Here is a 10,580-nt window from a genome sequence, read left to right as displayed (position 1 = left end):
GACTACCCTTCTGGTTCCTGACCTCTGGCTTCGCAAAGACTCTGCTCGGTTTCACCATCCGTTTGGACTTTTGCTTTACAGCTTTATTTTCAATAAAGCCTTCTTATTTTCTCTTATCTCTTGTTGTACGTCTGGTTCATGGTTCCGTGACAGTAATTCCTCTAGCGATGTTCTATGGAAAGAGTAGGTTTAAAGAGCACACCAAATGCTTCAAATAACTTCTTTATTAACTTCAACTTTTCTTCATATATAACACTGCCGCCTCCGCAGCAGATAGTCCATGTACAAAACACATGTTGAAAAGATATCACAAGATGGCGGTATGCATAAGATGGTGGTTCAACTGTTCAATCTTGTCATTCAACATAAAATGGTGGATATATTTCTCTCTTCAGTATCTGTACTCTCACTTTAAGTTATTTAAGCACTTTATGATCTCTCTGAGAGGTATATCTGAGGTCTAACTAATAGTTCTACTTGCTCAACTTGGTTTGCAGTTTGCTCTATACAATTGCTTGTGATCTGGTATGAGCAGTTCCCAGTTTGTATGCAATTTGGAATTTGTATGGAATTTGGTGGAACTGTAAGTAAACACATAACTGGTTCAGTATACAGTGTAAGATTGGCTGTGATTGGCCAAGACTCCTGCTCAGTGTGAGGCTGGCTGTGATTGGTCTTACCTTCTGCTCAGTAACAACAGTTTAACTCTATGCTTTCTGTTGTTTCTGCTGTGTCATTGAGCTTTTGTTACATACATTTTACTGAATCTTAAAGGCATATTATCTTTTCTTCTTCTGTGAACACAATATATAACAGTTATATGACATCCAAAACATGAAGTCACAGTAAATAACTCTGCTTTTGTCTTTAACATATAAACATAGGAACTGTATTAAGGCTATTGGCAGGTCTAGCTGTGTACACATATAACATATATTAGCAACCTAGGACAGGTCTTAGCTGGCCAGCTACAGCCATTGCTGACAGTGATACAACCTCTGCTACATCTGTTGTGTTACATTTGCGCATCTTAAATATCTGTGACATTCAGCGCAATTGTCCTGGGTGCGGTGAAACTGTACCTGCTGCCAGAGCACAAGAAACACACTCATCCACGATACCTAGCTTCATGTCCCAGTTTGCAGGGCAATGCTCTCAAAGTCAGACCAGTGCGACCTTGTGATCGGTTGGATTCCAGCAGATAATGCTTCCAGTCTATAAAGCACCACCCTGTCTTCCACAAAGTTCAGTCTCAGTAGCCAGGAGTCTGTCAACAGAATCCTCACCCTGATCACTCTTCCTCCCACCATGGAGAGTCTTGGCAAACAAGTAATCCCACACTCTGATATTCTGAGGAGCTCTTTTCATCACCATTCCTTGATTTGGCCCTCTCGCCAAGCCCGCTTGAAGAGGGACATGAGGAGATCTTGTGCACTGATTCCCAAACTCTTGAGCATCCACAGTCAGAAAAAGATGACAGTGGGGAACGGCAATTAGGGTTTCATGAGGTGGATGATGATGATGAGACACAATTGACAATAAGTCAACCGCAATTAGTGTCTTAAGAGGTTCATGATGAGGATGAGACACACCAATAAGTGAGGTTCTTGTTAGGTTAACAAGTCAGGAGGATGACCAGAGTGAGGAAGTGGAAGAGGAGGTGATGGACGATGAAATCACTGACCCAACCTGGGAAGGTGGCAAGCCGAGCGACGACAGCAGTACAGAGGGGGAGGCACCGCAACAGCTGGAAGAGGCAGTGGGGTGGCCACTGGCCAAAGGGAGAAGGCGGGCCAAGCCATACAGGCCCGCAACTGTTCCCCGAAGCACCCCCTTGCGGCAATCTCCCTTGCCAAGGGGTAGGTGTTCCGCAGTCTGGTGCTTTTTTGAGGAAAGTGTGGACGATAAAAGAATTGTCATTTGCAACCAGGGCTGTACCAAAATGAGCAGGGGCGTGAACACTAGCAACCTTACCACCACCAGTAGGATCCGCCTTATGGCATCAAAGCACACTAATAGGTGGACCGAATGCCTGGGTCCACAATCAGTGTCTGCGGGTCACACCACTGCCTCCTCCTCCCCTGTGTTACGTGCTGGCCAATCCCCTGTCCAAGACGCAGACCCGGATGCCTCCCATCCTGCACCTGGACCTTCGCAAGCACCATCAGTAACCACATCCACTTCCCTGTCCCAGCGCATCATCCAAATGTCATTACCCCAGGCATTCGAATGCAAGCGCAAATACCCAGCCACCCACCCACAGGCCATAGCACTAAATGCGCACCTTTCCAAATTGCTAGCCCTGGAAATGTGGCCATTTAGGCTTGTGGACAGAGAAGATTTCTGCAGCCTGACGGTGGTGGCTGTCCCTCGTTACTCAGTCCCCAGCCGCCACAATTTTTTCCGGTGTGCCGTCCCCGTCTTACACCAGCATGTGTACCATAACTTCACCTGTGCCCTGACGGGTGCTACTGACGCCAAGGATTGCGGGCCCTACTTCCATAAGGATTTCTGTCACCACCTACATTAGTGACTGCAACCCCCCCTTCTCCTCCTCCACCTCCTCCTCCATTTCCACCTCTGAATTCTCATCTAGCACCAGTCAGCCATCAGTCAGTAGCCGGAAGCAGTGTAGCACTATAGTGGGGAAGCGGCAACAGCCCCTTCTCAAACTAATATGCTTAGGTGACAAACAACACACTGCTGCAGAACTGTGGCAGGGTAGAAGGGACCAGACTGAGCTGTGGCTCTCACCACTCAACCTACAACCAGGCATGGTTGAGTCTGATAATGGCCGTAACTTGGTGGCGGCTTTGGAGCTCGGCAAGCTCACACACATACCATGCCTAGGCCATGTGTTCAACTTAGTGGTTCAGCAGTTTCTCAAAACCTACCCCAATTTGCCTGAGCTACTGGTGAAGGTGCACCGCGTGTGTGCCCATTTCTGAAAGTCATCTACAGCTGCCACCGGTCTGACAACGCTGCCGCAGCGCTTGCAGTTGCCAGCTCACCGACTGTTGTGCGACCTGATCACGTGCTGAAACTCCACATTCCACATTTTGGCCAGGCTTTGTGAGCAGCAGAGGGCAGTAGTGGAATACCTTCTGCAACATAGAAGTTGCCTTTTCAGTCAGCTTCCGCTCTTCACAAGCGACGAGTGGGCATGAATGCCTGACCTCCGTGAGGTTTTACACAACTTTGAGGAATCAACACAGATGGTGAGCGGCGATACCGCTATTATCAGCGTAACCATCCCACTTCTGTGTCTACTGACACACTTGCTGCTCACAATGAAGGCAAACGCTTTACATGTGGAAGAGGTGGAAATGGGGGGAGACATTACACAGGGTGATAGCCAGACCACCCTCAGTTTGTCGAATTGGATGATGATGAGGAGGAGGAGGAGGAGCTGGAGACAGTTTCCTCTGCTACAGAGGGTAGTACCCATAGCAGGTTTATTCCATCTGTTCGGCGTGGATGGGCCGAAGAGGAGGAAGAGGATGAGTGAGGAGACTGAGAGTCATCCTCCTGATGAGGACAGTGAAGTCTTGTCTGTTGGAACTCTGGCATACATAGCTGACTTTATGCTAGCCTGCCTTTCCCGTGACCCTCACTTTATACGCATTTTGGCCAACACCGATTACTGGTTGTTCACCTTTCTCGACCCCTGCTACAAAAATAACTTCTCATCTCTTATTCCTGTGTTGGAGAGGACTAGCAAAATGGTGCAATGCCAGAAGGTCCTTGTGGAAAAATCTCTCCAAAAATTTCCAGCTGACAACACTGGCGGCAGAGTATGTAGTTCCTTGGGCTACCGAGGAGGGGAGATGAGGGGAACACACAGCAGTTCCAACAGAGGCAGGGCAACACTCTCCAAGGCCTAGGACCCCGCCAGCACCCTGAGCCTGATGCGCAGCCTAGTGTCACAAGGAGGGAAAAGTTTTAAAAGATGCTGAAGGAGTACGTAGCAGAACGTGTCAACGTTCTCAGTGATCCCGCTTTGCTTTACAACTATTGGGTGTCCAAGCTGGACACATGGCACGAACTGGCGCTCTACACGTTGGAGGTGCTGGCCTGCCCTGCCGCCAGCGTTTTGTCAGAGCGGGTATTTAGTGTTACTGGGGGCATAATAACTGATAAGGCATCCGCATGTCAACTGAAAATGCTGACAGGTTGACTCTTATCAAAATGAACAAGGCCTGGATTTCCCCTGACTTCTCTACTCCACCAGAGGAAAGCGGCTGGACATAAAGGAACTTTAAATGTGGCTTTTAGGGTGTATTGAATACACTGTATTCCCATGCACCCCTTTCACCACAAAAAAGGGTATATGGTTCTTCCTTTTCTCGTCCTTCTCCTCCATCATATCAACATGCTTATTAGGCTGCCCTCACTCATAATGTTTTAGAGGGTTAGCTCAGCAGCAGACATTCACCCCTAATGTTTTAGATGGTCAGATCAGCAGCAGGCCCTCGTCCCTAATGGTTTAGAGTAGAGATGGGACGGGGGATTCCTCAAATCCACGAATCCCTCGATACTTGCTGGATTCGTGGGATTCGTGGACTCGAATCCCGACGTAATTTACCGGATACGAATCCGACAAATCCCGGTGGGGCCCAGACTGGTGGTGGCGGCGGCAGGGCACAGCAGAAGATGAGCGCTTCACTGCTGCGACAGGGGAGGGAGAGGCGTTTCCTTTCCCTTGTGTCGGCAGCCTATCAGAGGCCGGTGCAGGCGGCAAGATGACATCATCGCGCCGCCTGAGCCGTACAGCGCGGGACACAGGCCAGAAAAGGCCTGCATCGCAGCGGAGGTAAGTAAAAGTGTTTTTTTATTTTTTTATCTGTTACTGGCACATTGGCGAGGGGGAGAGGTGAGAGGCACTATGATACTACTGGCACATTGGGGGGGCACTATGATACTGGCACATTATGGGGGGAGATGGCACTATGATACTACTGGCACATTGGGGGGGAGGCACTATGATACTGGCACATTATGGGGGGAGATGGCACTGATACTACTGGCACATTGGGGGGAGGCACTATGATACTGGCACATTATGGGGGGAGATGGCACTATGATACTGGCACATTATGGGGGGAGATGGCACTATGATACTGGCACATTATGGAGGAAGGTGGCACTATAATACTGGCACATTATGGGGGAGATGGCACTATGATACTGGCACATTATGGGGGGAGGTGGAACTATAATACTGGCACATTATGGGGGGAGATGGCACTATGATACTGGCACATTGGGGGGAGATGGCACTATGATACTGGCACATTGGGGGGAGATGGCACTATGATACTGGCACATTATGGGGGGAGATGGCACTATAATACTGGCACATTGGGGGGGGGATGGCACTATGATACTAGCACATTGGGGGGGAGATGGCACTATGATACCGGCACATGAGGGGGAGGAGAGAGGCACTTCACACTTGATACTGGCACATGGGGGGGAGGAGAGAGGCACTTGATACTGGCACATGATTAGGGGGCATCTATGGGGACACTTACAGGCACATTATTGGGTGGCACTGTGGGGTCACTTCTTATTGGCACATTATTGGGGGGCACTATGGGGGCATCTACTAAGGCCACAAAGAAGGGGTATTTTATATGGGGGGCTCTGTGTGGTACTAGTATTATCAGGGGTAATATCTGTTTCTGCAGTATAGTATTGGGGAGTACAGCGGCACAGTATTGGAGGTGGTAGGATGATTTGTCCAGAAGATGCGAGGATGATGGAAAAGTAGTAAACTTCGATTTTTTTTTTTTTCAAAATGCAGAGACGAAAAATGGCTGAAAAATGGTGGTCTGGTCTGAAGGTCTGAAAGGAGAAGATGAGGAAAGAGAGCATCTACATAAAAGGAGACGTCACTGGATGTAAGAGGTATGTGGTGCTGTATTACCCTGTATGTTCTGTAGTGATAGGAGCAGGGGCGGAGGTTCAGACAAACTGACGCGGTCTGACTTTGTTTCTTAAACCGTTCACACAATTATGTACAGGATTCGTAGGATTCGAGATTCGAAAGATTCTATATATTCGAGAACCTTTTCGGATTTGGATTTGAAAAAAATTTGATTCGTCCCACCTCTAGTTTAGAGGGTCACCAGCAGGCCCTTGGTCCTAATGTATTTAAGGCTTACCAGCAGGCCATCAATCATCATTTTTCAAGGGTGTGTATGATGCCCTCCTTTATGTGTAATAAAGGGTGTATTGGAGTGCCGGTTCCTTGTAATTTTTGGCAGCCCTTTCACTTAGTGCATAGGCTTTATGAGTGTAGGAGTCCCACTACCTGAACAATTGTACCACAATGTGAATGAGGCCCTCCTTTATGTGATATACAGGTTGTATCGGAGTGCCTCTTCCTTGTAATTTTTGGCAGCACTTGCACTTTATATACAAGTAAATATACAGGAGGTACCTGGTTTAATGTTCTGGTTCTCCCATTGACTTCCATTGCGCTCGGGTGCTCTGTAGAGCTTTCAGATTTTCGGGTCGATTCCAGTCTAATACAGGACGGACTTTCTCTGGATCCATTCAAAAACTTGATAATGACAGCAGGTAGCCCAAAAACTGCACCTCGTGTACAGCAAAAACACACTTCTCTAATTTTGTGTACAAATTATAATCTCTTAGGATCTGTAACACCTTTCCTTTAACCTTTTTGCTACCAATGCCGTACGCATGTTCACAATAGCCAGCTGGTCTCTGCGGGTCTCTGCTATTGGTCCGCGACCATTAATAATGCCAATCATGGACATTACAGCCTTTAGATGCCGTGATCAATTGTGATCACGGCATCTAAAGGGTAAAAAACCTAGAAGCACGCACTTCCAGGTTAAGACCGGCATCCCTGTGTGACGATAGAGGATGCTGGTCATTAATTCTAATAGGCTGGGTCTCGCTGAAGAGATCCAGCATATTAAAGGTGCAGTTCCTATGTTGGCCGGCATAGAATATCAGCGATCCATGTATCACTATACCTCCTATGGGAGTATAGGAATATTCTATAAAAAACAAAGTAGTGGACTTTGAAGCCTACTAGAGGGGCTACAATCTTTTTTTAAAAATTGCAAAAAATTTGAAAATATAAACATTTTAATCACTCTCTTTTCCTTAGAATAAAAAAATACATACATAAATAATAAATAAAGCTTCATGGGTATCATCGCATCCAAAAACACCCGTACTATTAAAATATAAAGATATTTTTCCAATACAGTGAATGGTGTAACGGAAAAAAATATCAAAATGGACGATTCACAATTTTTTCATCGCTTCTCTTACACAAAAAAATTAAACAACTTATCCTGCAAAAAATAAGCCTTTATATGGATATGTGAATGGAAAAATAAAAAAAGTTATGGCTCTAGGAAGACAGTGAAGAAAAATGAAAAGGCAAAAACTAAAAAACCTCCGGTATCCTAAGGGATAAAGGTTATGTACACCTTCGGAGGCAGTTTTTTTCAATGATTGCATGTTACTCATTTTTTACTAAAAATCTTTTTTTTTCAATTGGCCATTATTAGAAATATTGAGCAGTTTTGTCACAAAGGGTTAACTGTTTAACTAGTTGTGTAACTGGTACTTTCACTTTATACTGGTCATCTAATAAGCCTTATCTCTAAACTACTAAGAGGTCATAAACACTTATTTAAGCCACAATCTTATCAGTAGAATAAGAACTGAGCTATAATGAGTGTTTATAATGTCAGATGTCAGAGAGCAGAGATAAGGAGACCACCTGCTCCTGGTGTGACGGAAAAGACAGAAATTCCAAAGGCTGCTACTAGAGCATGTCAGCTCTGTACAGAAAAAAGTACGCAATATTTCTAATAAAGACCAATTTAAAACATAATTTTAAGCTCAAAATGAGTACAATTCAATAGTTAAAAGCTCCCAAAGGTGTATATAGCCTTTAAGTAGTTTATTGGAAGCCTCTGAGAGACTTGGGATCTATTGTGTCAGCCGCCTGACTATGTATGAGTGAGAGTATGATGCAGATCTCAAATGTGGTCTGGTTTGTCCTGAGGTGGTATTGCTGTACATGTAGGCCTTTCCTTAGCCCTAATTTGGTTAATGATAAATAATAAATAATAATAATAATGTTTCCAATTGCTCATAAGTCCAATTTAATACAACATTGCTAAAGGCCAGTGAAACCCTTGACAGACTTTTATTCACTACTTGACCACTGGGTGGCTGCACATTGACACATTTAGGATAGACATCTCGTGACACAATATCACAAAATCATGTTGTTTTTGAAAAGCTGGTCATCTTGGAATCAGGACATATCCAGCCAAGGACAGAGGTGAGGATGGACATTGGACATACTGTATCTGTATGATGGAAGACTGAGTGAGATATTGTGCTCTATAATCCCTTGAGATGCTGTAGACCATAATAGATTGGATGCAACCCTCCTGCTATAGAGAACTGTGACCAGAGTCTTGTAAGCTGCAGTAGGATAGGTGACATTGAATTGGGGAGCAGTGGAAGTTAACTCTTTGTTTGCTTGGAAGAATGCCGCAAACAAATGGAACAGCGTAACACCATGCAAAATGGGCGCTGAAGCAGACTTTATGTTGCTGTAGGCCAAAGGTTTCTTAAGCAAATTCTATAATGTGTAGCTGATGTATGCCTTTCTGCCTATGTGAACAGCAGGTGCCCATTCTTGTTGTTATGCTCTGTGCAGACTATCTAAGAATTCTGCCTCCATTTTCCCTGGGTGCTCACACTGACTGCAATTTCTAATGGGCCCGCTATTATCAGACCTCCACTTCTTCTGTGATACACCTTCTGTGGTAAGCCCTTTCTCTCTCTCTGCAAAGTAGCTCTTGTGGAAAGCTGTCTCGCTCTCTTCGAAGCAGTTCTCCAAGAAGGTCTTCTCACCACATACAGTGTTTGCAGGAACTACTCTTCGCACACAGGTGCCTGAACAGGAACAGCTCTCCTCTGTTCCTCTGACTTGACGATCTGCACAGCTTGGGTTATGTGCTAATAGAGTCCTTAAACAGTTTTTGCTTGCATCTATAGGTTGCAGAGATGGACGTCTTCACACGTGCTGGGTTTCGGAAAATGGTGGGAGTCTGTGTGAAGTATGTAGCATCGCTTTGAGGGCTGAACTGAGATCTGACAATGAAAGCCAAACACATGTTAGATTTTCTATTGCTTTGTTTTCAATGTTTAAGAAATTGCACCACATTGTATGTCATTCAGTGCTGTAACCTCCAACAACTTACAGGGGTATGTGCAGTTGGGTTAGTAAAGTTTTTATGTTGTAGTTTTACTTTATCTGCCATTATTAGTAAGGGAATGATGTTACTTGATGCGGAGGTATATAAGACAGAGCAGCTTGTGTCCTCCTGACCTCAGGGAGATCATACATGACATGTTTGTACTTATAAAGAACTCAATATATGGAGAAACACATCGATGATGAAGATGATGATGATGAGAAGGGACTGGAAGATTATGTATAACTAATATATTTATAAAAATGAATTTAAGTATTATTTGGAGGCGGAGGTCCTGGAGTTTGTTAGATGCATGGTTGGCAGTGTAGCCCTTTTACTAAGTGTGTGTTGTACGATATATATGCCTGAGATAGCCAAACCTTAATTTATTGTGTCTAGAGCTATTTGGCATTTCTGTCGATTTTTAGATAATTTTTAGACATCAACTCGTTACAGAAAATTTGCATATTTCCTGTTCACCATCTCTGCTCTTGGGTGGGGTGGGGGGGATGGGGTATCTCCACCTTTGACTCCAGCTGTTATATAGGAGACACCGTCCAGGTGACATCTCTATAGTCTGTGGTCATCAGTCCAGGGAGATGAAGATGGGTTTACAGGGAGGTTTACTGTGTGTAATTCTATTTCTCATTCCTGGTGAGAGGTTCATGAGATGATGGTCAGGACAGTAGTAGAGATAACAGAAGACTATTGTTTTCCGTATTGTTCCTCAGGATTATGTAGACAGATAGTACTGACCCAATCTCAGCATGCCCACAACACAAATGTTTTTGACACAGTTTTCCAATATCCAGGTGCCTCTTTCGATGCTCATTTCTATAACTTTGGTTCACATCTCTGGGCAAGATATTTAATTTATGTATAGTCCTCGGCATTACACGGGTGCTAATTGCTAACAAGGAGAAGACACCAATATACTTTAACCCTTTGATGCAAATGGGCATCGCTGTACGTCCAAATTGTATGTAAGTTTCTGCAATCAGACATAGAGCTATGTCTGAACTGTTAACTGGGGCTGTGACACTATATAAAGTGTCACAGCCCTGGAGTCCGCAGAGACACTGGAGAAGTTGACAAGGCACCGATCAGACTGGCCTCTTGCCAGCGATCCCTCTGATTCTTTAGTCTGTACCACTATCTAGTCAGAGCCCAGAACAGTAAAACTGCTGTTTTCAGGCTCCAATCTCCAGTGTTTGTGATGGTGAAGATCAGAGCCTGAATGAAAGTAATGGCTGCCCCCTCTTAGTGCCTCCTCAGTTCCCACTTTTGGACCATCCCACCCTCAATGATCAAGATGAC

The sequence above is a fragment of the Bufo bufo genome, chromosome 2 (assembly GCF_905171765.1).
Source record: "Bufo bufo chromosome 2, aBufBuf1.1, whole genome shotgun sequence".
NCBI classification, from domain to species: Eukaryota; Metazoa; Chordata; class Amphibia; order Anura; family Bufonidae; genus Bufo; species Bufo bufo.
This window is presented reverse-complemented; position numbering follows the sequence as displayed.